This window comes from Pseudochaenichthys georgianus, chromosome 1 (assembly GCF_902827115.2).
Source record: "Pseudochaenichthys georgianus chromosome 1, fPseGeo1.2, whole genome shotgun sequence".
Taxonomy (NCBI): Eukaryota; Metazoa; Chordata; class Actinopteri; order Perciformes; family Channichthyidae; genus Pseudochaenichthys; species Pseudochaenichthys georgianus.
Window position 1 is genome coordinate 3385533 of NC_047503.1, and position 26952 is coordinate 3412484.

Below are 26952 nucleotides of genomic sequence, written 5' to 3' on the forward strand. Positions count from 1 at the left end.
AAACCTCTCACTTTCTCGTGCTAAATGCCCCTTCCTTACTGTCTCAAGCAGTTATACTTTTGCCCTGCTCACATTTGGCTCATTGACACAATGAGCAGGCGACCGATTAGGCGATTCTCTGTACAAGAGGCTCTGGACACATTTTTTTAACCAGATGAAGAGGAGATTGAACCAGAGGAAGTGGAGATAGAGGTATATGTCTCAGAAATGGAAGACAACAGCGATCCAGACTATGAGCCTACAACAGACCAGGAAGAGGCACCTGAGGGAGTGGAAGGAGAGCCCCCTGAGATAGAAGCCCCTGAGGAAGAGGAGCCTGAGGTGACATTCCAGTCCAAGAATGGCAACCTGCTCTGGCATTCATCCCCCCGGGAGAGAGGAGGCAGAGTAAGAGGGGAAAACATAGTGAGGATGACACCAGGGCCAACTCAGTATGCAGTATCTCGTGTGGATGAAATCAAATCCAGCTTTCAATTGTTTCTACCAGATTCCATTGAAAACATTATAATTGACATGTCAAACTTGGAGGATCGGCGTGTGTTTGGAGACAAGTGGGAATAATTAGACCAGGCAACCCTCCAAGCCTACATTGGTCTGTTGATTCTGGCAGGATTATATAGGTCAAACCATGAAGCTACAATGAATCTGTGGGATGCAGAGTCCGGGAGGCCTATATTCCGGGTAACTATGAGCTTAGGGCAGTTTCATGTCATCTCAAGAGTCATCCGTTTTGACAACAGGGATACACGCCGTGCCCGCTGGAGTAATGACAAGCTGGCTGCCATCAGGGATCGGGACAGGTGGGTGATGTTCAATCCAGGCCCTGAGGTGACAGTGGACGAGTGTTTGGTCCCCTTCAGGGGGCGTTGCCCATTCAAACAATACATACCCAGCAAACCTGGCAAATGTACACAGGGAAACCCACTAATGGAAGGCCAGAAAAGAACCAGGGAATGCGTGTGGTGCTCGACATGACGGCTGATCTCAAGGGGCATAACGTCAACTTTTTTACATCCTACGCACTAGGTCAGGAGCTGTTGAAGCGCAAGCTCACCATGGTGGGGACGATGAGAAAATGTAAGCCAGACCTTCCTCCTGCACTTGTGCCCACCGGAGGACGAGAGGCGCCCTCCTCAAAATTCGCATTTACAGACACGCACACTCTGGTGTCATATGTCCCCAAAAAAACCAAGAACGTTATCTTGATGAGCACCCTGCACAAAGATGCTGCTGTCAGCACCAGGGACGGTAGGAAGCCACAGATGATCCTGGACTACAACAGCAACACTATTAATGTATTTGTTCATCTTTCATGCATGTTGATTAATGTAAAACATTTAGTTTTATGTAAAACAGATACAATATTGCTTGCAAGTTTCTAATCTCTTATTCCTTATTTTATTTCAGCTTACTGGTACCTACACATGTAAGACAAATGACAGCCCGGTGGCCGTTGGCAGTGTTCCACAATATGATAGACATCTCTGCCTTCAATGCATAGGTGGTGTGGACAGCAATACATCCGGCCTGGAATGAGAGGAAGCACCACGTGAGGAGACTCTTCCTGGCAGAGCTTGGGAAAGCTCTGGTGACTCCAGTCATCCAACGGCGCCAGTCCCTTCCCCACACACCAGCCTCTGCCAGTCTGGTGAAGAGAGTGCAGAATAGTCCAGACACTCCCCCAGCAGCCTCCCCCCAAGGTCAGAAAAGGAAGAGGTGCAAGCTCTGTGCCCCTCGAGACAGAAAAACTAGCCATGCCTGCCAGAAGTGCCATGCATACATCTGCAAGGAACATTCCACCACCATTTTGCATTGCCAACTATGTGCGTGAACACGCGTTAACACACGTGAGCGCACACACACACACACACGTTCTGTTATGATTCTTTCAATACATGTTCATTGAGGAAAACAGTATCAGTGTCTTATTTTATATTCATCACAGTGAGTGCAGTGAATGCTGAACTTGATGGGTCCACCGGTGGGTCCGGACCATGACATGAAACCATGGGCGTCGCAGCCATTATATGAGGGTGGGACAAGTCCCCCCCACTTTTTCAAATGATTCGTTTAGACCCCCCACTTTTACCATGTGGAAAGTCCGTGAATCGGTCTATCCACTCACCGCATTTGTAGAGCGCTGTGTCAGTGCTTCACTATCAAATCCATTCCACTTGCTTATTGAGAGAATGCCCAAATCAATGAAACTCCGTACCATGTTTTCACTGCTGCTTTGTACCAAGGCAGATTGTCCCATAGCGCGCATGTTCAAAGAGTGTTGTCATAGTTGGACAGCTCAGATCTGTTGTATGAAGTGATGCTGGTAGCGGAGGTAAGGCACACACACCAAGTGTTCAGGAAATGGTTAATACAGCGGAAATCAAAGCTGACGATCTCTTGGTTTGATATGTTTTCTCCCCCAGACAACATGGACATAAGAACATTTTTTTCAAAGAAGAGGAAAGTAAGTCTTCAGCTGGTAGCAGTTAATCAGTTAACAGTGATGGCGGCGGCGGCGTCTAACTTCTGGAGAGGAGTTTCGTCTTTATGTCATGATAGAGAGAAACAAATACTGAATAGTTTAGATGAGAAAAGGCATCGAAATGCCAGGTTACTAGTATTTATCATGTAAACAGGGAACATGAATAACCCGATCTCTCTGTGCTCATGTAAACACCATATCCCCAATATGATCATAACCGGGATAATACTATAAACGGCGTCCATGTAGACGCAGTCAGTGTGTTTTACTGGAGCCTCAGTTCGCTAAGAGATTATTTTCTGAGTTCTTTAACTTAGGTACTCTCTCTCAAAATGGTAATGTGCATTATGTTTTAATTATACTTCTTATCATTCAGAAGCTTTTTGTGTGTGTTCAGGGGTAGACATTAAGGGTCGGTGGAATTGTATTATCACTGGCACCACCATTGTAACCACTGGCCCGGAGCATTCGTCCACCAAAAAAAAAATCGACTAACAATGAAGAAAATTAACACATTTATTGCAATAGTAATTTATGCACAAACTACATTACTACTTGTACTACAACATTTGAATCATCAGTTATTAATCATTTTCCTCAATTGTTCATATTTGGTTTATTAAAATAATGATATTGTGGTCATTGGTAAAAAATGTCTATTATTTGTATAATGCACTTTCTGCCTTCCTGTCATTAGGAGTTATACATGTAATGGCCATGTAATAGATTAGATTAGAACCTTCATTATCCTAAACTGTCAGCATAGGTCGGCATTGATGTACAGAGCCGACAGAAGACCTTGTTTATATTGGCATCACATTGAGAGGTGCAGCCAGTGACGCGTCCTAAAACCAGGAAGTAAGCTGCGTGTTCCCTCGACAGAAAGCAATGGGATTTCTCCACAGGGTTTTGGAAAATAGCTGGAAATAAGGTCTGTGGAAAACAAACCTGTTTGATAAATGCACGTTTTGTTCAGCCGGATAATCTCCACATGTCTACCCTACTTTTATAATTTTCGAATCATAAATCTAATCGATAGATTATAAAAGAGTTTTAGGACGCGTCACTGCACCACTAGAAGCCAACTCCATCCATCAAGCTGGCTGAAACGTTCTCTCCCTCTTCTTCTCATGCTCCCTGTCACTCTCCTTTAACTCCTCCGGTGACTTTCTTTTATTTGAAGATTGTTTTTTGCCCGGCTACCGCTGGTATTAAAAACATTTTGGCGAGTGGTTAGGTGGCGCGATAGTCTGTAGTGAAGGAGTGCGCTCCCGCTCACGGGAGTCTGCTCGCGCTTTGCTCCGCAGCAAACAGCTGTTTGCTTTTTCCCCAACAACGACAACCGACTGACCAGTGGCGAGCGGTCAGGGCCCTCTAGGCCCTCTGTGAGGGCCTAAGATATTCTAAAAAATAATATTTAAAAACATTTAAAAAATATTTTTTTTTTTTTAAATATTATTTTGTTATATTTTTCATTAGTTTTACCGAAAAAACTTGATTTAATTGTATTTAAAATAACATTTCCAAAGAAATAAATCCTACGAATCTGCCTGTTCAGTTTCTGTTTGAATGTGAAGGGTTAGCTTAACCGTTACATGAAAGAAGCTCGTCTGGCCCTCTCTGCGATTCACAGAGGGCCCGCTATAGTAAACTCAACGAGAGAGTAATGTCAAGTGACAGTCCAATTGACCAATCATATCTCCCCTCTAAATGGGAGGGCTTTATTATCGCGGACTTTATGACACGTTCCGCCCGCTGCACTGCCAAGTTTATGCATGTGATATATCAACGGGTCAAGCTAGGAAATAGATAATTAGCATACGTTCATTCACGATGGCTCACGTTAGTGATAGTGATGACATCGTTGCGAAACTACTAACCGAGTCTTTTTCAAGAATGAGTTACACGGATAGCTGTACTGCTGGGATTGCTTGCTTTTTGGAGCGGACAGTGGGTCATGGGCCAAAGATGGATATTCTGATTTAGGAAGTTTATCCAAATCAGCACATCGCCATCAGAATGCTTCAGGTCACCTCAGAGCTACTATTTGGCTTAAAACATTTGGGGACACCAGGATAGAGCTTCAGCTGGATGAGCAACAACGCCGGGGTGTCATCATTCATAATGAAAAGGTGAAGAGGCACCGAGGAATTTTGAAATGCCTCATAAATTGTGTGGTGTACTTGGGCAAGCTGGAGTTGCCGTTCCGAGGTCACGATGAGAGTGTAACTTCATCAAACAAGGGGAATTACATAGAGTTGCTGTATTTAGTGGCAGAATATGACAGCGACCTGCACACACACCTCGCCACATCCACAGTCTTTACCGGCACATCTTCAAGGATTCAGAATGACCTGATCAGCGCTGTCGCTAGTGTAATGACGGATAGCATGAAAGAGGAGCTGAGGAAGACACCTTTTGTCGCGGTCATGTTGGATGAAACGACAGATATTAGCAACGTGGCGCAGATGTCATATGTGCTTCGATATGTCACTGACGATGGGATAAAAGAGCGTTTCTTCAAGTACGAAGATGTGACAGAGGACAAACGAGCAGAGGCCATAGCTACACGGCTGCTGGAGTTCCTGAGGGAGAGTGGCTGTATTGACAAAGTGGTCGCGCAGTGCTATGATGGAGCAGCTGTTATGGCCTCTGGATTGAATGGGGTGCAAGCGGAAATGAAGGACACAATTCCACAGGCCCTTTTCATTCACTGCTATGCTCACATCTTAAATCTCGTCTTGTCAAAGGGAGCTTCCAAGATAAGAGAGTAAGGTCTTCTTCTCCCACCTCTCTGGCTTGGCCACCTTTTTCAGCCGCTCAGCAAAGCGCACCAAGCTACTGGATGATATTTGCCAGCATAGGCTTCCACGGGCAGCTCCTACTCGCTGGAGCTTTCATTCTCGCTTGGTGTGCACAGTGGCAGAGAAGACCAGGGAATTGAGAGAGGTAAGATAATAATAACAATGAACGTAATGGAAATATTAACAATAATAAAGAAATGATTTAGTGTTGGAAACTACCCACTCATAAAAACATGAAGGTAAAGAACTATGCTAGTATTACATTAAATGAAAAGCTAATCTTAGTGTTTAGGTCTATAAGTTGTTTTTTCTAAACTAAGCATTACTCTCGTACTAGGTGTTCGAGCACATCGTAGACCATCACACAGAGTTTGATGACGAAACTGTTCATTGCTCTGATGGATACATCACCCTCCTTACCAGCTTCGATTCCAGCTTTTGGTTGAAAACCTTCCACGCTATCTTCTCCTACTCGGATGTTGTTTTTGAAATACTTCAGAACAAAGGTTTTGATATGCAGTTCTGCTTGGCCAGAGTGGATCAGCTACAGCGACAAATTGAACAGGAGAAGGGGAACTATGAGATGTCAACCATCAAAATTGGATAAGGGGTTCCAGAGATATCACTGTGAAAAACACACCGGTCAATTTTGACCGAAAATAGCATGGGAAGGGGGGTATGACCTAACGCAAGAGAAGGGTTTTAAAATGGCAGACCACCCCAGATCCAGCAGGGCCAAGACGTCAGTCCCGGGAGGGAGTTTTGGTTCCACAGTGTACATGGACAGCATAGAGGTGCCCAGGGGAGTTCCAGATGAGTTTAAAGCTAGAAACCAGATCTTTGCTGGGTTGGAATCAACTTTTCTCAGGCCCACTGTAAATAAGAATGCTGACTGGGTTAACTATATCTACTACAATCAGCAGAGATTCATTAACCACACCAGAGAAGCTGCACGAACAACTGGAAAAAACCAGCCTGATGGCTTTGCAGAACAGAATGGCTCTGGACATGATTCTGGCAGAAAAAGGGGGTGTATACAAAATCTTTGGAACGTTGTGCTGTACTTTCATTCCTAACAATACCTCTTCTGATGGATCAACACAGTCTCACTCCCTGATAGTGCAATGCGACGCTTGGTCAGGGTCCTTTGACGTGCAGTTGTGACGCGCCGAGTTTCCTTCAGCTTCATAAACGGACGCTAAGAGCTTTCAACTGATTGCAATGTATTCCCATCGGCGGCGGTATTTGACGCTCAGGGAAGCACCGCATCGGTCCATGTCGGCGGCAGTTAAAGGCAATGTGAGCGTCCATTCCCATTGGATAACGGAGGATTTTACACCCAGAAGTAAGTATTCTCCTTACTGTCGATTGATTTTACAGTGATATCTGCACTACTCATCAACTCAAAAACACCAGATTATCCTTGTTCATTACACAACATTGATTGGTTTAAATTGTGTACAATGCTTTTGTACGTTTCCCCTTCCATTCGGAGAAACAAATATTTGTTCAGAGTTTAGGATGGCCGAATCTAGTTATGGTTTGTTTCTTTTTATACTTTGTAAAAACAAGTGCCTTAACACTGAATGTAGTATAAGAACAATTCCTGTGAAAGGAGGGAGTAAGAAATGTTCTAATACCAAGCTAATTGCTGCTATTTTTAAGTGAAATTGAAGGTTAAAACTAGAAGTTATGCACAATGAAAAAGTATTTTTTGTATTTCTGACGAAGGTTATGAATTTTCCATTTTTGATTGTATGTTTTTGAGATGAGTTATGTATTATGCAATGTTCAGATGAAGAACTCATTGATTTCAGTATTATTTACATACCTTAAAAGGTATGTAAGGAGGGATTGTAAGAAATTAAAATCAAGGTTTATAAATGGCGTAATTTAGATTAAATATTACGGTTTTAATTAAAGCTGTTTTATTCTGAAAAACCTGGAAGTTCACGCACACTCTTAACTTAAAACTTTTATTCCGAAAATTCTTCATCTCCGGTTAGCATTAGCATGTGCATGCATGGGACATTCCTGGATAGATAAATAAATAAATGTGGCTAATCTTACGTTTTTTGAGAAAAAGTGAATTTAAGGTGAAAATGACACGTAGTGTTGCACACTAAAACACACTGACTTTAACACTACATTTGTTGACGCCGAGATGTTATTATTGCTGAATATTAAATGAATGTACAGTTTTATTCTAAAAAGCTTTATTGAAAGACAATTCCGATGTTACATGACGTCACTTCCGGCTTCACGTTATCAATGATTACAGCCGTTAAAATGCATTAAATAAAAAGTCATGAATGAGAATACGAGGAGAAAAGGCGGGTGGAGTTATACAATGAACACACAACGTCTCAGACACAGAAGAACGAGTGGAGGGAGATCCCCCATCGTCGAAGCAGCCAATGAGAGGAAGAGCCAGGAATTGTATATAGACAGGGGACACGTAGAATCGGGCCTTCCTTCTTCACCCTCCTCCAACACAGCGCTGTGTTCCTGATTTGCTCCGTCTGTTTCAAAACCACGTTACTTCATTCAAGTACACCATTTGAACTTTTCCGGGACAACATTGTCTCTTTTTAACTTCCTCCTGCACTCGAGAACAACGAACAGATCTACAGTGTGTGCAGGGCTGCCAACATTTGAGTTCAGCTTGGAAACTAGGGTTTCCCATTAATGTACCGGGCGCTACAGTGGAATACGCACATACACAGTGTACCCGCGACTCTTACAATGAAGGCTCGATAATCAGCTCACGGCATATAAAATGGCATATAGGTGTAAGCAGAGGTAAAGTGCTATTTTATAAGGGGGGGGTCCTTACCTCCTCTTGGGGGGTCCGGGGGCTTGCTCCCCCGGGAAGATTATTTTTTGAAATATTGAAGTTAAATGCATCAACCTGGTACATTTTGAGAGCAAAATGAATTTATGGATACATCTCTCAACACCCATATGAAACAGGACTGTAAACAGATGTTCTTTTTCTTTATGGATATTTTACAAATCACCCACCTTTTAAACTGTATTCTTGTTTTACTGTCATATAGTATTTCATAAATGGTGACCAAAACGGTTGAGACCCACTGAGATAACTAGACTAAAGTTAACTATCTAAACAGAGAGTCCCTTACCTCACTGAGCTGTAGTCATCTCTCAGTCTGACAGGACAGAACTCTCCCTTTCCTTGTTTTAGAAACGGCTTCTAATATCCGTTAGCGCAGCTAGCTAACCAGATGCTAACAACAACAATGCAAATAGTGAGTTTGGTAGAAATATACTGTATAAAAGTAAAGTTATTTAAGATGATTTTACATTATAAATATTCGCCAAAATTATTCAAAAGCATATTCTTCCAAACTCCTTGCTGTAGTATGACACACAGGAGACTATTGATGTGTGTGGTGTTTGGTAGAAATAAGCTGTATAATAGTGATTGAATATTATTGTATTCTCTTTTTTCGGAGTTGCACTTTGCAGACGGTCCCTGAGCACTCGTTTCTTCTCCGGCTGCGAATAGAGAACCGCAGTGACGCGTCCTAAAACCCGGATGTAAACTCCTTCCGATTCCTTAGTCAAAAACGCAATGCAATTTCTCCATAAGATTTTGGGAAATAGCTGGAAGTAAGGTCTGTGGTTGAAACACATTTAAGAGACGGATCACGTTTTGTTCAGCCGGATAATCTCCACATGTCTATCCTACTTTTATAATGTTCGAATCATAAATCTAGTCACCAGAAGCAAAATGCTAACGTTATGCTATAAAGGAACTACAGCAGGGTTCGCTGCTTCAACGTCACGCCAACTTAAGATCCATATTCAAACATACAGATTCTAAATGGAACAAGTTGAAGTGTTTGTTTGAACACTTTGCAGGAGGCAGGTACTTGCTTTCAAGCAGAACAGGGCAAACAAACTTAGCGGGAGTGTTTTACGTGTTCGGCGTAATGACATAAAACGGCCTGGACAACTTCTGTAGTCCTGTTCAGCCACTTGTTAACATCGTTTTTCAGACATGTAAACTCTTCAAAAATCACCAGCGGGGTCACTGCTGATGTATTTAATGTCGTAGAACAAAACGTGATCTGTCTCTTCAATTTGTGTCAAACACAGACCTTATTTGGAGCTATTTTCCTAAATCCTAAGTAGAAATTGCATTGCTTTTATCGAAGGAACCGGAAGTGGTAAAAATGCTAACTTACTTCCGGGTTTTAGGACGCGTCCCTGCGGTTCTCTATCGAGACCAATGTAATATGTCCAGCTCGGAGGACGGCGCGTTTTGGCTTTTTTATCAAAATGTGATTGTAGTTCGTTGCCAACCTTACCACGGTACTTAGGAGACGTCATTTGTGTCTGAATAACGTTTTGTTCATGAGTTATTGATCCGTGAAATCAGAATCTCCCAATATCGTTCGAACTTTACTGAACTAAGCCAGAAGACCGTCTCATTTCGTAGACCGCTCGGTTTGCTGTTCCTTCACTTTATTTTTATATTTATATTAGGGCTGTCAATTTAACGCGTTAATAACGCGTTAGCGCAAAAAAAAATTAACGCCACTAATTATTTTAACGCGATTAACGCATGTGTATTTTTTTTCCTCGGCCGCCCCATAGTTTCAGAGCGCATCGAGTTTAAAATACCATCTACAAGCCGATGCTGACAGCCCCGCTCCTGCCGCCCGCTTGTGGCAGACCACACTTCCACGCTCACCGGCAGGCACCGACTGGCTATTGGGAGGACCGGGAGGGTGTGTGTATGTGTGGCCCGAGCGAGCGAGAGAGAGACCTTACGTGCATTGTTGTTGTTAGCATCTGGTGCTAGCTAGCTGCGCTAACGGATATAAGGAGCTGTTTCAATGAAAACAGAGGAGTGTGGTGACACGTTATTGGACATAATTCACCTCTCTTATTGTGTTGCCACACGGACCCTTTAGTGGGAACACCTGGAGAGTTAGCCCCCATTCCTGCTAGCTCGTTAAGCAGAGCAGACGATGTGTTGACCTCTCTATAATTAATGGATAATAAAGATTGGAACTCCGTTCTGAATACACCGCCTCCGACTCCCTTTTCCTGGCGCTACACTGGTGACCCTGACGTTTCCGAGAAAGTTTCCGGAAAATTAACGAGCATGGCTGAACGCGATGTGTTCGTAAAGCTGCCGGAATTCTGGGAGCACGCCGCGGAGGCATGGTTTGCACATGTGGAGGCGCACTTCGCCTGCCGACAGGTCCGTGACGGGGACCTGAAATACTACCATGTGGTAGCAGCGCTGGGCAGCTCTACGTCGTCCAGGTTGGTGGGATTCATCGCAGCCCCCCCACATCATGGCAAATATGAGGCGATTAAGGCCCTTCTCCTTAAGACATTTAGCTTATCTGCTAAGGAGAGGGCCCGCCAGTTACTTGACATTCAAGGCCTGGGAGACAGCAAGCCATCTCAGCTAATGGAGAAAATGCTAAATCTGCTAGGGGGGGAAGATCCCCGGATTTTATTCACGGAGATTTTCCTGCGTCACTTGCCTCCCCGGGTCCAGACGGCGCTGGCCAACACGCCTGTCACGGAGCCGCGTGCCTTGGCTGAGGAAGCGGATCGTTTTTTCCTGGCTACACAACAGCCCGGTGCAGAGACGTTATCCGCGACGCGCAGCAGCCCATCTGCAGTCAAGACAGCATGGCGGGGGCCGGACACGGCTGTGGCGAGCCGGCGTGGAGACACCGGAGAGTGCTCTTACCATGCACGTTTCGGGACAAGGGCGAAGAGATGCATCGCTCCGTGCAGCTACAAACCCCCGGGAAACGGAGGGGCCGGCGCTCGGTAGTGGCCCTGAGCGTCGGCGGCACGTGCAGGCTCCTCTTCGTCAGCGACAGCGTTTCGGGGAGCCTGTTTCTGTGTGACACGGGCGCTCAACGGAGCGTAGTTCCCGCGTCGAGTGAAGACGTCACCCGGGGAGGGCACGGACCGCGATTGACGACGGCTAACGGCGGTCCCATTCGCACGTACGGCGTGAGGCCTATGTGTTTGTGCATCGGAGGACAGCGTTTCAGCTGGGATTTCGTGACAGCGGACATTTATTTTCCCCTCCTCGGAGCGGATTTTTTTGTGTGCTCATGGACTCTTAGTGGACGTTAAGAATAGGCGTTTGATTGATGCCTTGACGTTTTCTTCCCTCGTGTGCACACTTGGCAGCGCAGCGTACGACGGGCTGTCGGGCTCGCTGTCAGGGGCAGACACGTTTCTCAGACTGTTGGCCGAGTTTCCAGACCTGTCGCTGCCCACCTTCTCTGCGCTTACCACTAAGCATGGCGTGGAGCACCACGTCACTACCGAGGGGCCTCCTGTCTACGCCAGGGCCCGGCGGTTGAACCCTTCTAAGCTGGCTGTGGCGAGGGCGGAGTTTGCAACCATGGAGCGCCTGGGCATTGTCCGCCGCTCTGACAGTCCTTGGGCTTCCCCCCTGCACGTCGTCCCCAAACCGAACGGCGGGTTCCGCCCGTGCGGGGATTACCGCCGACTCAACGACGCCACTACGCCTGACCGCTATCCAGTGCCGCACATTCAGGACTTTTCGGCGCATCTGGCCGGTACAGGGGTGTTTTCCAAGGTGGACCTGGTGCGTGGATACCACCAGGTGCCCATGCACCCCCTGGACATTCCCAAGACGGCAGTGATAACACCTTTTGGACTTTTTGAGTTCCTGCGGATGCCTTTTGGACTCAAGAATGCCGCTCAGACGTTCCAGCGCCTGATGGATTCGGTACTGCGGGACCTGCCGTTTGTGTTTGTCTACCTTGACGACATACTCGTCGCCAGCGCTTCAGTGCAGGAGCACCTGTCCCACCTCCGAGCCCTTTTCACACGGCTCAACGAACACGGATTAATCATCAATCCGGCAAAGTGCCAGTTCGGGGTGTCTGACATTGATTTCCTGGGGCACCGCGTCACCAAGGGCGGTGCGACACCTCTGCCAGCGAAGGTGGAGGCTGTTGCGGCTTTTCCTCGCCCGCTCACAGCCCGGTCGCTCCGTGAGTTTCTGGGGATGGTGACCTTCTACCACCGTTTCATCGCCCGGGCCGCACACATCATGCGGCCGCTGTATGAAGCATTGAAGGGCAAGACCCCCGTCCAGGCGATCGACTGGACAGCAGAGGCGGACGTCGCTTTTGCTGAGGTCAAGACCGCGTTGGCTCAGGCAGCTTTGCTGGCACACCCATCATCTACGGCTCCCATTTCCATCACCACGGACGCGTCGGACTACGCGGTCGGCGCAGTGCACGAGCACTGGGTGGAGGGCGCTTGGCAGCCGCTCGCCTTTTTCAGCCGCCAGCTGACGCCCAGAGAACGCAGGTACAGCGCCTTTGACCGAGAGCTCCTTGGACTTTATTTGGCCGTGCGGCACTTCCGTTTCATGCTGGAAGGCCGTGAATTTACGGCGTTTGTCGACCACAAACCGCTCACCTTCGCCATGTCAAAAGTGGCGGAGCCTTGGTCGGCACGTCAGCAGCGGCAGCTTTCCTACATATCAGAGTTCACTACGGACATCAAGCACGTGGCTGGCAAGTCGAACCTGGTTGCTGATTGCCTCTCCAGAGTCGTCATCGGTGCCGTCCAGTTGGGCCTGGACTATACTCGCATGGCGGCGGACCAGGTCACAGATCCCGGCGTCCAGGCTCTGAAGGTGGAGGGCGCGGCGCTGCGCTTGGAGGACGTAGTGTTCGGCGACGCGGGCATTACCCTCCTGGGTGACGTTTCCACGGGCCTGGCGCGGCCTGTCGTCCCTGCCAGCTGGAGGCGCTCTGTGTTCGAAGCGGTGCACGGCCTATCACACCCCGGCGTTAAACCTTCGGTGCGCTTGGTGGCCGCGAAGTTCGTCTGTCATGGGCTGAAAAAGGATGTGAGGACTTGGGCCAGGGAGTGCGTGGCTTGTCAACGCGCTAAGGTGCACCGCCACACGAAGGCCCCGTTGGAGCGTTTCCTGGTGCCTGAGAGGAGGTTTGATCATGTCAACATTGACCTGGTTGGTCCGTTGCCTTCCTCTCAGGGGTTTTCCTACCTCCTCACCATGGTGGACAGAACGACCCGTTGGCCGGAGGCAGTTCCGCTCGTTTCAACATCAGCCGCAGACGTTGCCCGGGCCTTCATTGCAACGTGGGTTTGTCGTTTTGGCACCCCATCAGACATTTCCTCAGACAGGGGCTCTCAGTTCACGTCCGAGCTCTGGAACGCTGTGGCAAGCGGTTTGGGGGTCAAGCTGCATAGGACTACCGCTTACCACCCTCAGGCTAACGGCCTCTGCGAGCGCTTTCATAGCTCCATGAAGGCGTCCCTCAAGGCCGGCCTTACGGACGGTAACTGGGTCGACAAGCTGCCCTGGGTGATGCTGGGCCTGAGGACCGCACCCAAGGAAGATCTGCAGTGTTCTACAGCGGAGATGGTCTACGGTCAGCCGCTGAGAGTTCCGGGGGATTTCCTCCCAAATGCATCAGCTCCCTGGTCTGCCACGGCCCAGCGAGTTTTTCTGCGTGACGCGGCGGAGGCTTTCGCTCCAGTCCCGACTACTCAGCACGGTGCGCCAGGGTCTCAGGTTCCCGCGGAGCTATGCTCGGCTGGGCACGTCTTCATTCGTCACGACGCACACAGAGGCCCCCTGCAGCCCCCTTACGACGGACCTTTCCGGGTTTTGGAACACGGTGAAAAACACCTGGTGGTCGACATGGGCGGTAAGGCTGAGCACCTCTCGGTTGACCGGGTGAAGGCTGCTCACTTGGACGTGGACCGGCCGGTGGTGCTGGCTCGGCCGCCGAGACGGGGCCGACCCCCGGCTTTGATTCCTGTCAGGGAGTGTGGACCTGTTGTTCCGGTCCCTCCTCTGTCAGGGGCCGCACGGGCGGAGGTCGCTGTACCGACTCCGGTGCGCAGGTCTCGTGGGGGCAGGCGGATTGTTCCTCCCCGCCATACGGATTTTGTTTACACGTGAATTCTGGGGGGGCTTGTGTGGTGACACGTTATTGGACATAATTCACCTCTCTTATTGTGTTGCCACACGGACCCTTTAGTGGGAACACCTGGAGAGTTAGCCCCCATTCCTGCTAGCTCGTTAAGCAGAGCAGACGATGTGTTGACCTCTCTATAATTAATGGATAATAAAGATTGGAACTCCGTTCTGAATACACCGCCTCCGACTCCCTTTTCCTGGCGCTACAGGAGCGACATTTCGCCACAACTGCGCCGAGCACTTGACTTTATGCAGGAAGCCAGACAGTGGGACATTGTACGAAAAGTCAGCACACTCAGCACGGATAGTGTGCGCAACATGATTGCAGCGTCCAGACAGCTCCCGTTCGAGCATATGCCTTGAGTTGCACATAGCTCCAACGATCCAACACACACACACACACACCCCATTTGTATTGTATTATTGAAGCGAATATTTGTAATGTTCAGAGGTTGTTGTGTTTAATATTCATGAGAATATTTGTCATTGTTCAAATGATAATAAACATTAGCATAAAGCATATGTGTCCACTCATATGTTGATAAGAGTATTAAAAACTTGAAAAATATTCCTCTAAGGTACATTTAGAACCGATCAAAAATGTGCGATTAATTTGCGATTAATCGCGATTAACTATGGACAATCATGCGATTAATCGCGATTAAATATTTTAATCGACTGACAGCCCTAATTTATATACATTTATTTTGGACAAAATCTTAGCATGAGGAAAGGCAAGTGTGGCATGAGTGCGTGAGATATGGGTTAATTGCGTGACTCACGCTCAATGTGCGCGCACGTGTGCGTGTGTGTGTGTGTGTGTGTGTGTGCGTGCCTGCCTGCATTTGTGTGTGTGGATGGTAAAGTGGGGGAACTAAATATTCTTGTGGTTATTCTTATGTAGGAAAAAGGCAAGTCTATGAAATGTGTAAGCTGCTCACAGTCTATGTGTGTGTGTGTTGGTGTGTGTGCGTGTGATTGACAGGCCGTGACAATGTGCCTCTCATTCCCATCTGCATGCTGAGCTTCTGATCCGACAGCTTTCGGGATCAATCAAAACCTTCCGGGATGGGAATGTTGAGGAAGCAGGAAAACACGACGCGCTCTCTTGGTTTTACACAGAGCCAGACAGACGGAGAGATCGATCCACTGCTGCTGGAAAACTGCTCACTGTGGAATATTAAACATCCCCCGAATGACCACTAACTTTTACCAACGTATACTGCATCAGGTTTTGCAACTGTTTCAGCCAGTAGTACAATGTAACTTAGTACATTTACTCCAGTAATGTATTTTTTTGATGTACTTCACTTGAGTATCATTTTATGCTTCTTCATACTTATAGTTGACTACATTTTATAATAATCGTTTTATTTTACGTTGTACTACATTCATGGTTAAGCTTTAGTTACTAGCTACTTTGGAGATATAGATGAACAATACAGAATACAAATTAACTTATAAATCATTGTAGCTACACCGGTCCAATAAATAAGGCCACGAACATACTGATGTCTTTTTGACGGTTTATTCTCTCCCTCTCGCTCTCATTCTCCGAAGACAACGTGTAAACTATAAGAAGTTAACAATTGAAAGTTTACATTAAATCGTAACACCTAACACATTAGCAAAATCAAAGCACACACTAAATATTAACACACAAAAGAGAAACATTTACCTTGTGCGCCTCTTGAACCCTGTAGAATTATGCCAACGGCATGCGTTGCCATGGCAATGCCTTATGACCTCACTGTGGTCATGCGACTCACCGACCACATCCCAAATATGAACCATTCTACATTTCGCTATTCAGATAATAATAGACATTTTAATTAACTAACTAATTACACTCAAATTTACTAAATCATAAATTGATAAGCAAGGCACACAAATGAACATCCAAATATAAACATTTCTCGGACCGTTACAATCATTATGTATTATTATAGGTGAAGCTACCCAGCAGTTTATCATGTAATTAAAAATGTTCTCCACCTTAAGCAAGTGCAACATTGACATTATTGCATTGATATCTTTAACACATCTGAAATGGGCCATACTGGAAATGGTACTTATACTTGTGTTCTTATAGTGCAGAGTGTGGTGTCAAGACATTTGTGTCAAGTTAATTTATTTAGTTCAGTCCTTTTGTCTTTTGCTTTGTCTTGTGATTTCCTGTTGTATTTTGTAGTAACCTTTCCTTCTCGTTTCAGAGCATTCCTGCCCTTGTGTGTTTTTCCCTCCAGTGTGATTGTCAGCCCCTCCCTTAATTGTTGCCACCTGTGTCCCCTTACAGGGTGTCCGTGGGGTCTTAAAAAGTATTAAAAGTTGATTAATCAATTTAGCGAAAATTAAGGCTATTAAAAAGTATTAAAAAGTATTAGACGGCATTTTCCAAGGTATTAAGAAGGTCCACAGCAACGACAACATGAAACACCCTTTAATTTACTGAAACAACATGTCGGGAAACCCCCTCAAGGTGGCCCCATGCATAGCGTGCCATACAATGCTGCTTCTTATTTTAAGTTTCGTTGCCTTGCTCCGCTCTGTGGGTGGGGTTTATCTGCTGGTGGACTACCTAAGAGATATACAGCAGGAGAACACGCCATCCACCACGGAGAATAAACAGAAGGGCAACCATGACAACCATGCTCCGGGGTCTTCTTCGCTGCATTTGGTGTATTTTGTGGCGGCAGCAGCGCCACTTACAGGCCTGGCATATGTACTACAGCGTTTTCAGCATTTCCAGCGGTCTAGTGTGAACGGACACGTTAATGAATCGAATGCGTGTGAATGCGTCCTCGTGGGGCCGGGGTCTAAGCCAAACTATATCCGGTCACAGAGATCTGCTATTTTAAAGTAAGGTCAACACATATCGACCCTAAATATAGTCTATATTAAAGGTGGGGTAGGTAAGTTTGAGAAACCGGCTCGAGATCGCTAGAATTTGAAAATACACAACCGGAGAAAATCTGCCACTTCCTTACAGAGCCCCTCCTCCAACACACACGAACGCGCACATGACCAATGAGGGCACGAGATAAGTTTGTGCCCCGATGGAAGGCTGACAGGCATCAGGATTGGTTGTACTTTTTACAGTATTACGGCTTCTACAGATGACATTTTTTTATGGATTTGTTGTCAAAGCACTTAAGATATTCATTGCTATCGGGATGTTAAGAGCATTCCATGGAATATAACAAAAAGTGTATCTCGAGTCGGTTTCTGAAACTTACCTACCCCACCTTTAAGAACGAGAAAAGTCTTAACATATATATCGTTTTTTGTAAACATATGATAAATGTGTGAGGGTGATGACGTCAGAGCATCGTCCTATGTGCCGGGCTTAGCCCCGGACAGCCCCAGCCCAATTTAACCCCTGGGTATTTGTGAGGGAGCTCCTATATGGCATTACCCCGCTGAAGCTCACCAAAGTTTAATATATTTCATAGTTCAAAGTGTTGTCAATTGTTTTGTTTTGTTGGTCAAATACTGGTTTCTAGTGGTTTCTAATGGTTTCTGAGGAGTTTCACTGGAATGAAGTTCATGTGGAGAAGAGGCTTCAGTAGTCTGTCTGCACTCTGTTTAGTTGTGCTTACAATCAATATAGTAAATGTGAGGTAAAGTGTGTCGCCAAGGTAACCGGTTAGAACTCGAAGTTGCGATGAGGTCTTAAAATGTATGGAAAGGGTCTTAAAAGGTATTAAATTTGACTTCAGGATTCCTGCATATACCCTGCCTTACCTAGTGTGTATATATAGTCTGCGTCTCCCTTTGTCCTGTGCCAGTTCGTCTTGTCTCGTCAAGCCTGCCAGTCATTCCTTGATCGTGTTAAGTATATTTTTGATAGTCCATGTAGATGTTTTTGTTTTGATCCTCCAAGTGAGCGTTTTGTGTTTTGACCTTAATTAAAAGACCTTGTTAATCTGACCTGTTTCTGGTGTTGTGCATTTGGGTCCTGAGCCTTGTGACATTCTTAACACAGAGTATATTTTGCTGCCAATACTTTTGTACTTTTACTTGAGTACAATTTGTAATTGAGGACTTTTACTTTTATGGGGGAGAGTGGGGTAAGACAAGCCAATGTTTACTTATGTTTACTTACTCTAGGCAAGGAAAAATAAGATAGAAGTCAAATGACAACAAAAACCTTTACTTCAGGATGTCTTCTGCATCTATCACAAAGGGCCATGAACATGTGATTTATTCCCCCAAAAATGTATCCAAAAAAAAGTATTCTTGTGGTTTAACTTGCCCCATCTCAGGGGGGGGGGGGTCAACAGTCAGAATATGCAGGAGTGAAAGATCTGAGTCAGCGGGGGAGGAGAACTGGAGCTGAAGCTAACACTTGTTTAAAGGCCATCATTGATCTTTGAGCGGAAGCTGACCAGTCACACTGAAAAACTGAAACACTGACTTTAATTAAATGTATAATGTCGACAAATTAAACATAATTGTATTAGATTTGTAGCAAGCAGCAATATTAAGTTGAACCTAATATTTTATATTAGGTTCATAATGTCTTAATACATTTAATTAAAGTCAAAGCAGTTTTTCAGTGCAGGAGGGAACATGACAAACTTTAAATGATAGCCCACTAATTAAAGAAGTTTGAAAGGGAACGTGGAAAGAAAATATTATAGACATAAATAAGTTTGGAGAATGACAATGGAAGAGAGGCAAAGATAAAACAAAGGAGAGATTTAATCATATTTAAAGGAAGGCTCCAGTCATTAGATAGTTAATAAAAAACGTCAGTATTTAGTGAAACAGTATGTTTAAACCATACCCTGAAGAAATCAGCGATATTCCCCGGTAAATAATGATTTTATAGCTCTTTTTTATCAAAACCTGTATATTCCGTCAGGCAGCTGCCATTTTGGCCATTTTCAGTAGTCACATGATCCGAAAAACTAGGTCGTGACGTCATCTATGCGTTCACTTTGTAAACACACGAACAGCTCATTCGACGAAAACATGGTGGAGTATTTGAGTTCGGACTCATCAGCCGAGGAAGAAGTTTAGAAAAATAAAGTCCAGGTGGACTTACTTTGAAATATCACTATAGGTATTCATTCCATCCAAATACAACTGTAAAAAAAATTAAAAACATACTCTGTTATCCTCTTAGGCCCCACGGACCCGGTTCCGGGGCCGAAATCGCGTCATTTGCAGGAAACAATGTCTAAGGAACCTTAATATTTAATAAACTTTGAATATTGTATATCCATATAACGGGAAAAAAACTAATTTAACTGATCTTTTTCTTCAAAAAAAACACAATGCTAACAGTGAGCCTCTGAATTAGCCCAGAGTGAAAAATGCTAACCTATTACTGCACCGAAAATCACTCCTAGCTCCCTTATTACTTATCCTAGCTGCACATCCAACACATAGTTTATGATCGTAAAGACACAGAATCTAACGGTGCTCACCTCAACACTGAAAGATACAAACTCGCGACGTTATCAACAAAAACGTACATCAAAACAAGTGGCGCTAGGTACTAACATGCGCTAGGCTAACATGGCTTACCTTCGTCTTTGCCTGGTCTAAACTGGTCTTCAATGGCATTACAACGATAAAAACGATGATGTAGGTAATCCATAGGTTAATATCCAATGTGACTGTGTCCCTTTTGAAATGTTCTGATAATCTATAAGCAATAAAACTGCAATTCCGTTATCTGCTGTCCGCTCTGGGTCCTGCAATTCCTGCTTCCTTACGTAGTAAACAATAAGTAAAGTCTGCTGCGTAATGTGCTTACGCTGGCTGGCATTGGCAGTGCACTGCATCCCCATTAAGTAATGGTTGATTAATAAATCCCATTTTATGTTTCATCATACTCTCAGAGTAGTCGTCCGGAAACTTGAAATGTTGGCTGCATACATGCGCCTGTGGATCTTTCGGTTCGTGCCGAGCACATTTCGCTAGCCACTGCCTCCGAAAGTACTTCCTACGCTTACCCGTTGGCAATAGATGGAACCGAGCATTCCGTGGATTGTTCCTATCCAAATTGTGGCAATGTTTCGCGATACAATGAGGCATATTTCAATAGAATTGTGAGAGTAACTAGACTAAACAACATGAACAAAGCACATACGTCAATTTGTCCTCGACACCAAACGCATAGTTCACGTCACTTCCGGTAAAATAAGTCATGTGACTCGCAAAATGGCTCCGCACAGGGTTGATGTTATTTCGGTAATTAATCAGCTTAAAATCACTGATAACCTCATCGGATTAAAAAAAAAAAAAAAAGACTGGCAGAGACTGGTCTGTTTTATCGGATGATAATTATTAAAAAATGCGTGTCATGAGCATTGCCTCCCTTTAACAATAAATATCTTTTGCTGGTGCCAGTCACTTCCTCTTGCCTCAAGTTAGAAGTGTGTTAAGGCCTCTGGATGGCTCAGTTGTTAGAGCTTATGTTTTTATAATTGGAGGATGAAACCCTCTTTAATGGTCACACATACATGCACATAGCACACACATTTGACCTCTGCATTTAATAACCCATCCTACTAGGAGCTTGCGGCCCATATGCAGTCACCGCTGCATATAGCCAGTTTTTGAATATGTCAGACCATGTCCTCCCCTCTGTCTCCTACTTTCAACTCTGAGATCTCCAATAAAGGCCCTCTGGACAAAAAATACCATCTTTAAAAAAAAAAGTTGTGTATTTTATTTTGTAGCTGTGTGTGCTGAAAAGTTGGGGCTGAACTGAATGTCGTTTGGCCTGTATATCATGAAGGTCCAGAAGTGATTGCTTTGAGAGAAATATGTTCATTCTATACATTGTGACACTGTATATTAGATATATTTGTATTAATATTATTGCTTATTTTGTTTTATTTGTTCAGTTAATTGGACTGGAGCTTTGATAGATGTTCTCATATTGGAGGCAGCAGAACTCCACACCAGGCTTAAAAACACACAAGTCTGATGTGTTACTGCTCAGCACAGGTTGTCTTTTTCTCTGTTGGATGTGAATCTCAAAAAGGACGGGTCTTTTGTTCTATGATCCTGCCCAAGGACAAATGCCACAAAAGTGAGAGTAGAGGAAGAGGACAGGAGAATGGTGTGCTGATGAGAACACAACCCTGTTGGTCGAGACTGTAAAACAATAACCCCTCCAGCATTTAGTTTGAAGCTATTTGCAGATATATCTGTGTCAGTTGAGTACATTCTGTTTTATCTGTTAAAATAAGTTGTGTACTCTCAAATGACAATATCAGTATTGGCCTTAAAAACTGAAAAAATACCAGTCTAGTAGGAACTTCACAGAAATATTGAAGAAGTTAAAATTAAAATGATAAATGAAAAAAGGCTTAAAAGTGCTTAAGAGCTGCGGGGGAGATTGAATAAACAATGAAATCATAATCTTAAAATATCATTTTGTAAAAGCTCTATATGATTGCTTCAATATCCATCAGTCATCAGTTTGGCCCCACAGTACTGATGATAGAGATACTGATGTTGGAAGAAGTACTCAGATGCTTTACTTAGGTAAAAGTGCAATTACTGTCATCTTAAAATACTCCACTACAAGTAAAAGTCCTGATTTCAAAATGTTACTTGAGTAAAAGTACAAAAGTATGAGCATCATAAAGCAAAAAGTAAGATACTCAATATGCACCTATTTCAAACTACATAAAGTACTGCATGAATTATCAGCTAAATAAAGTAACTAAAGTACTCGTTATTGAGAATCTTTCTTTTTCATACATGTTAGAGCATTGTATTTAGCATTATACGCCTTAAAGGAAATTGTTAACAAATAGAGGTAATAACTCATCAGTTCTTATGTGTTTCATTGATGCTTCTAAAGCCTTTGATCGTATTAATCATAGGAAGTTATTTGTTAAGCTGAGTCAAAGAGGGGTGCCCAAATACATTGTGAGAGTTCTGGTCTACTGGTATGGCCATCAGACTATGCAAGTCAAATGGGGCAATAGGGTCTCAGCCCCATTTGGGGTTGTGTCAGACAAGGTGGAATTATGTCCCCAGTTCTTTTTAACCTTTATATTGATGATCTGTCCAAGCGACTGCCTGTAATACTGGATGCATGATTGGTAGTTCTCTAGTGAACCATATTATGTATGCAGATGATCTTGTTGAGCTGAGTCCATCTAGCGCTGGTCTTCAGCAGCTTCTTGCTGTTTGTTCTGTGTATGGTGTGGAGCATGACATCAAATACAACGCCAGTAAGAGTGCTGTCATGATCTTTAGAACCAAAGAAGATAAATGTCTAAAATGTCCTGATTTTTATAGATATTTATAGGCAATGCCGCATGATGTATGCACAAGCAAACATTCTCCTACGTAAGTGTAGTGCATGTACAGATGGAGTGAAGACGTCTCTGTTCAGAGCATATTATACACCACTCTATACTGCACATTTGTGGGCTAGCCTACTGTATGCAGAAGTATTCACTAGCAGGAACCACGCCACAACAGTGTGATGTTTGTAAGTTTATTGAAGTAACATGTGAATGATGTGAGGGGGTGAAGGGATGATCTGGGAGGACGAGCTGTGGTCCGTGCAGTGGGAGACTCAGAGTGGGGGTTCCGTCTCCGGCATGATCTGCGTGGGCTGATTGCGGGCCCCCAAAAGAGTCGGATTAAAAGCAGCTGACTTGAGCATGTGCCTGTCTGAGATCACTGAGATTGTTGCGGATGTAAGCGTGGTACGCTTGGGATGTCGAGCGGCCGAGGGCCTAGGTGGTTGGATAAGAGATGCCCGGTCTAGCTGCTGTGGACGCTGCGCCAATGCGGAAGGAATGGCTCGAATAGTGTTCTGAGCATATCCCCGAAATACATTGTGGAAGTGTTTCTGGAACCAGAAACATTTGGCCATTTTCCCTGTTTCGGTGAGAAAGAGTGGGTGTTGAGGCGTACCTTGCGCTGAGGTATTTGGTTAGTGGCTCGTATGGGCTGGGATACGAGTTCAGGCGGAAGATGTGGATGGGGAAAGAAATTCCCAGCTGATCCGTTTTACTCCTTCGGAGTATGAATATGAGAGAGTCGTTTGCCGTGGAGGGCTAACAGCTGCCGTTTCGTGCATCCGTCTGCCTGTAAGTAGTTTGACAAGAGGAGAGTGATGCGCTGTACTTTCTTTTTAGGCCCTGAGGTTTTCTCTTCAGACAGAGGAATGCCAGGGTCTGAAAAATGTTTGTATGAGTGTGCTTGGCCCGTGGCAGGGGGGTGAGGATGGTGGAGTGAAGGTGAGAAAGTCGTCGAGAAGATGGAGCACATAGGGGAGTCTGTGGTTGTTTGTCAAGATCCGGCACAGAGCTTCTGAAAGGGAATCAAAGATTTTGGGACTGCTTCTTGACGGGTGTGCTGAGGTGCCGTGCTAGTCAATCTGCTGGTGTAGTTGGGTTGTGAGGGCAGGTGCTCCTGGCATGAGCGCCGCCACAGAAAGAGCAGATGTGCATGAGACGGCAGCTAGAAAGAGAGCAGCCTAGGTCATTTAAATTGTTGCACACCATCCTGCCTCCCTGGTAGAGGATTTGCCTCAGGGCTCGAGTTTAAGGACGTCCCGTCGTCGGAAAAAATAGTGTCGGGGAGGATACAAAATTATTTTGGGACGAATTTGGGACGAGAGTTAAAATAAAATACCCTGCTAACTCTTCTACAAACGGCGATGAAAATGAAACCGACTGCACGTTTTGTGTAACACACAGTTATTAAACCTCCTTGTCAACATAAACACACCCGCACAAAACATGTAGAAACCCGCGAAATACACGCACACGTAGCTGGCTGTGCCCGCGAATTCCTGGCCCGCAAATTCGCGTGTCTAACTATGTACTGAGTGTGTGTATTTCGCGGGTTGAGTGATGTACAATGGCATCCCGTGGAGGAATTCTGAAATGTTTTACCGTTACATCACAAAAACGCACAGCAGAACCAGACCCTGGAGCACCGGCCTCTTTATTTACTTACTCCTCTTCATCCCCTATGGGTAATCAATCAATCAATCAATGTTTATTTATATAGCCCAATATCACAAATGTTACATTTGTCTCAGTGGTCTTCACAGTGTGTACAGAATATCAGTATGACAATACGACACCCTCTGTCCTTAGACCCTCACATCGTACAAGGAAAAACTTCCGAAGAAAACCCACAGTTTAAAAGGGAAAAATGGGAGAAACCTCGGGGAGAGCAGCAGAGGAGGGATCCCTCTCCCAGGACGGACAGACGTGCAATAGATGCCGTGTGTAAATTGAAAAGATAATACATTTGCAACATAGGTAGTCCAAATGTTTGGAAATGCATGTGTGTAATGTTAGAAATTAAAATCAATGTTTTATGGCATAATGTACCTTAAACATACCGTCAGTTTAAATGCTATTTTATTCTGGAAAAACCCGGAAGTTCTCAATACCAAGCTTTTATTCTGAAAATCCTTCATGACGACATCCGGGACTACCGCCCATTAGTATCATTAAAGTGGCTATTGACGCCGTTAACATGTATTGCATATAAAGTTATGAAAGAGATAAGGAGGAGAAAAGGCATGTGGAAGTAAGCAATGAATGTAAAATGTCGATATCCTCTGTTTAACGCGATATCGGACACAGGAGAACGAGGGGGAAGTCCCCTACGTCACTACAGCTCCCAGAGAGGAGGAGCGAACAGCCAGAAGCGGGAAAGACGAATGCTTGGAAGCTCTCTTCTGCACGGCCAGCACCAGGGGAGAGGAAGCTGCAGACTTTCTCTCCTGACTGAACAATATCCTGCTTGTAACATTACCGCGCTTTTTATTAATTAAAGTACCAATTTTGAACCTTCTCAGAGACTCCATTTAGTCTCCTTTTTAAGCTTCTTACCTGGACGCGAGAATAACGAACACAGCATAACAGTAATAACTAAGGCTGAGAAGAGAACCCTCCATCGTTTTTAGTCCTTAGCAATATGCTGCGCCTCTCCCCATGTAGGGATGGGTACTGAGCCCCAGTATTGTTGGAGTCTACCGGACCAGGTCCGTCCTCCGCGCAGATCGTTTGGATATGGCCAGAGCGGGGTCGCCGTCCGGATCTGCCGATGACCGTTCTTAGTTCTGAGGGAAAAGGAATTGTGTCCTGGACACTACTCTCTGTTAGCTGTACAAACTAGACTTTGCACTCCAATGGATTGTTTCTTCAAATAAGCACTTTATTACACAGTTCAACAAAGATACATCAATCTGATACTATACCACAAAACTCCTGCGCCTTGGACTCCTTCTTGAGTTCTCACCGTGACAAGCTCGTCAGTGTGAGATCCCAGTTGAAGAGAGCGTCGAGTACTGAATACATCCTGCTTATATACTGTTCCTAGTGGAGCCCCCACCTTCGCTGCTCTCTTGTGGTGTAATCTGCCGTTGCTACCCTAGCAACTCTTAGGTTAGCCTTCGGCGCGCTTTTTGTTACTTCCTTATTTGCTTTCACTCACTTCCTTATCTGGTTTCACTCACAAGACTGCCCTTGTGAACTGTTGCGCCTGCTTGGTGGGTGATTTAGTGTGAGAATAATGAGTTCTGCAACCTTGTGGCTTATCAGTTTGGACATAACAGGATGCCTCTGTTCTTAATCTGGTTGACCCCGCGTTTTTGTTGCACACAGTATCCACACAGTATATTTCCACTGAGGCTTCTCAGCAGTTGGACTTTAACACAGTACTTTTCCACTCAGACAGCTCAATGTCTTATTGCCTTATCTTTATCCTTCAATCCCCCTTTTGCCCCATTCTAATGATTGGGGCAACAAAACAACGCTATTGTTTATGTACATTTATGTCAGCTGTTTTAGGCTTCTGTCTCTCTTTCCCACATTCTGCCATACGGTGGTACTGGTGGTGCTGTCGGGAAAGTGTCCATTGCTGCCGCTTCTTCTTCGCCTTCTTCAATGTCTGGGTTGTTTTCTAAGGATAGCAAGGCGAGTTGTTGGCCCAGGGGAGTAGAAGGTGCTATGGCGGTACTAATTATTTTGTCCACCATTGAGCGGATACATGGGATGCAGCAGCACCCGCACAAGGTCAAAATTGCTGCAAACACGGCCATTGATACCAATACTGAGGTGACCAGGGTTTTGTATTTACCGAACACTGACATCCATTCGTCCCATTTACCGTCGATACCAGATTGATCTTTCATGCGGGAGTTGAGGGTTTTCAGACCGTCCAGTGCTATTTGTAGAGTGCCATCTGCAGCGGTGTTGTTGGGAATGAAGGTGCAGCATTGCTCTCCGAACATTGCACATACTCCGCCTCTTTCTGCTAAGAGCATGTCTAGGGCCATTCTGTTTTGATGGGCCATGAGTGATGTGGCTTTCAATTGCTCACTAACTGCCTTGAGTCCGGCATGTGTGAGGTTTCCTAGGCGTTGGATATTATAATGAATGTAATTGATGCGGTCTGAGTTTGTATTGATGACACACCAGGGCCAGATGATGGATGTGAAGCCGTCCGCTACTTGATCGGCTATTTTGTAGTCACTTGGTACGCCCCGTGGTACCCCTATTGGATCTGGGTCAACCATGGCTTCGCGTTTGACTCTGTTCGTAGTATGATAGGGGTATTGTTCTGCCAGGTTTGTTATGTCCCCTACTTTTAATTTGTAGGTTTTCACTGGTAGAAGCAAAGTGACCAGTGCACATAGACCACTGGCATTGATT

At 45.1% G+C, this 26952-nt stretch overlaps 1 pseudogene; it reads left to right on the forward strand.

Moving 5' to 3' along the window:
• The first annotated feature begins 207 nt into the window (after positions 1 to 207).
• LOC117451867 (uncharacterized) lies at positions 208 to 5893 on the forward strand (annotated as a pseudogene).
• The last annotated feature ends 21059 nt before the right edge of the window (positions 5894 to 26952 follow it).